At 42.7% G+C, this 3,327-nt stretch overlaps 1 long non-coding RNA gene across 1 annotated transcript; it reads left to right on the forward strand.

Annotated features, from left to right (window-relative positions):
- The first annotated feature begins 781 nt into the window (after nucleotides 1-781).
- On the forward strand, nucleotides 782-2,439 carry LOC144162010 (uncharacterized). The gene is made up of 2 exons (XR_013320563.1): nucleotides 782-1,071; nucleotides 1,654-2,439. It is a non-coding gene; the product is annotated as an uncharacterized LOC144162010 (long non-coding RNA).
- The last annotated feature ends 888 nt before the right edge of the window (nucleotides 2,440-3,327 follow it).

Genomic DNA, 3,327 nt, shown 5'->3' on the forward strand with positions numbered 1-3,327 from the left:
TATATTTTTTAAATAGAAAAATTATCTATAACATGGAGAAATGAAGAATTCAATTTTATCTTAAGTCAGGCTCTCCGCTGGTGTCACCTTTAAGTCCATTACTCTGGAACATAATTTTAGATCTTCTAAACAGCAAATTTCCTAGCGATGTATAAATTCAGGCTTTTGCCGACGACATAACCTTAGTAATAAGAGGCAATTCAAGAAAATAATATCGAACAAAAGGCAACCGAAGCGCTCAAAAAAGTAGAAAACTGGGGAATAGACAAAGAACTTACATTTCACACAACAAAATCAAAATTCACTGTAATAGGGGACAAGTACATTAAAAGACCTCCCATTATCAAACTAGGAAACAAAAATCTTCAATTCTGTAAAGAAATGAAAATATTAGGCGTCTATATAGACAACAAGCTCAGTTTTATCCCTCATATTAACTATGTAAAGGAAAAAGTAAACCAAATTATAAAGAGCCTAGAAAAATTTACAGCATACAACTGGGTGCTTACCAGCAAACACCTACAACAAATTTATGTCAGAGCTATAGAGCGTATTCACATACATACAGGCAACCATGCGTGCGCCGCCATATCTGTGGCCAAGCGTCTGTTGCTAGGCGAGGTTGTGCGCACGGCCCGCAGATCAGGCCCTCCTCTTCTCCTCCGTGCCTTCATGGCGGCCAGGCAGGTCGCGGTCCTCGATATGAGCTTGTGTTTTCGTGCAAGGCGTGTGCGAGTGGCTTGAAAGTTTGTTGCACCGCGATAGCGTTGGTTACGCGAAAATTCATGGTTCCGCTCATGAGTGTGAGAACGTTATCTGCAATTCAACCCCAGCCTCTGCGCACACCTACGAGCGAGTGCGAGTCGGTCGGGGCGCAAAGGTTGCATCGTTAGCGCATTGGTCGTTTGTCAGCATGAACTGCATCATTTCCAAACTGATGGCCACTGAACGCAAAGTAATAACTCGACGCTAAGTACTGTTGAGTACAGTGCGACCTACCTATCGCCAGACGCGTATCAGGTCGCCGCCGCAGATCAGCTGATGGCCAGCCGCCGCACTCTAATGTCACAGGTGAGTTGTTTTGCTGAGTGTGAAACATTTAGCGCACGAGAAACCCAGTGCCAATGTGTCGCCCGTGCCATCTTGAGGGAAGCCGTTTTTAGGGCTGCTTTCTTGATAATAACTCGAAAATAAGCAGCAAGTGTTTTCTTCTTGTTTTTTCTCGTGCGGTGATTGGATCGCATACATCGATCAATTTACTTCTGTCAATCTCAGCGCAGGGCATGAAGCCCTGTGTTTCGATTGTCCTTGGGTGGAGTGAGGAAACCGGCGAGCATCAGTTAAAGGTCAAAACCTCGGGTACTTCTATCCTGCGCACTTTTGAGGCCGATATATTTTTTGAAGAAATTGCTGTTCGTTCCCGCCGTCAGGAAACGAACGCCGTCTCAAGCTGTTGTTTTGCGCCAGCAGCGCTTAGCGAAACTTACTATTATGTGTTTTTAGGGGCAGCAGAACTGCCATTTCAGTCTCCGTACAAAACTTGTAGCTCCTGCTTGGTTTAGAAAAACTAATTGTGCACATAATGGAAGTAATTGTGCCTTTCTGCTTCACCCCGAACTTTAGCCCGTTTTTTTTCTTTCTCTTTCATTGCAGGCGTATGCAGCTGCTAGAAAAGAAATACGGCGCCCTCACAGAGCTGGTGTGCGTCCTGCGGGGCAAGCCTCGAGAGTGCCGTTTTTTGCGGCATCCGTGAGCAGCAGGAGGTTTAAATACAGTGATGGTGTTTAGCACACTTCGAAACTGATCTACAGAAATATTCAGAAATAAATAGCGAGGTCGACTGGTGCCCTTTTATGTGCATTTAGGTGCCTTTCCAGCTACTGCTATTTGAATTTGCAATGACTGTGGAAAATGAAAAAAAAAGAAACACATTTTGGTCATGCTCTTCATGTGCTATAATATAAAAAAAAAAAACATTTTAGTCATACTCTTCATGTGCTAGAATATTTTTTGCAAGACGTGGTTTCTGGCCAGGAAATGATAACTCATGGCTATCGCCTTCATTTTGGCTAATTCAACTGTTATGAAATGGTGATCTGTACTGTGAGCACAAGGACTTCATTGAATTATCGGGCCACATTTTGTCACACTGCGAAAAGTTACGCTTGTGTTCCACTTTTTGGGAAGTGCGTTCATTGCTTAGAAAAGGAAAAGTTCACACATGAATTGATAGGCGTACTTAAAATTGAATGTTTAATAATGTGTGCATTAGAGACCCTTCAGTTGCACTCCCAAAAAAAGAAATCGTGTATCAAAACCTTGCTATGTAGCAGGGAAGGGGCGAGATGACGTGTTGGTTTCGATGTGCTTTTAGCCTTTTCATTGGTTGTAATCGCATTGGTATGTTTATTCCTTGAATAAACAATCAGTCACAGTTCAGTGCTTTGTCCTGCCTGTGTTCATATTGCTTTGTAAGACCCACTTTTCATTATGCAATACCAACTAGCTTACCAACCCATGTTCTTTGTGCACCACCAAAGCTTAACATTGGTGTTTCCGGGCATCAGCAGCAAGGCTTAAGTTAACTTGTCTTACTTACACCTAGGGTAACTGCTAACAGCAGCTTGGGACACTATTAAATATGGCATGATGAGAACATGTCTATCAAGAAACATCTTATTACACATCAATAAAACACCACCCAACCAACAGTTCACAATGTAATTACCCATCAGTTAAATATTAGTGATAGTTTGCAGTAGGTCACAGGAGCACCGATGCAGTCTGCCGATTTTCTTTTGTTGTCACTTCTGCACTACTACTTGGAGCTAAACAGAGACAAGGAGCCTTGCTGGGGTGCAAAAAAAAATTACACCCATCTCCCCGAAGGGAACCATGAGTAGGATGCGGAGTGTCATGGGGGTTCCGTTTGCGTTTCCGTTATGTTTAATTGCGTCAGCGCACCCGTTGACGGGACTGTTGATTCCATCCTACTTCATCTGAAGAAGCTCGGAGTCAAGCAAAGCAAGCGCAGCACTGAACGGGCGCTCTGCTAGTTCCCCTTTATATTCACAGCTGTAGGAGAGGAGACTACGAGAGAGAACTTTGAAGTTTGAAGTTTATTAGGAAGATTGCATATAATACAGTACATACATTGGTAAAGAATACAGAAAGAGGTCCCATAGTTTACCACTGCGGGGGGACCTCTTGTTAAAAAATACATAAAAAAACGGTAAAACAAGAGCAGTCAGAAGAGATAAGCAGAAATATAATGTAGATTTATACACAAACCAAATGGACACGGTATAACGGTATAATGAACAATTG

Source organism: Haemaphysalis longicornis, unplaced genomic scaffold, assembly GCF_048455015.1.
Source record: "Haemaphysalis longicornis isolate Haplotype H1 unplaced genomic scaffold, Haemaphysalis longicornis Haplotype H1 scaffold_12, whole genome shotgun sequence".
Taxonomy (NCBI): domain Eukaryota; kingdom Metazoa; phylum Arthropoda; class Arachnida; order Ixodida; family Ixodidae; genus Haemaphysalis; species Haemaphysalis longicornis.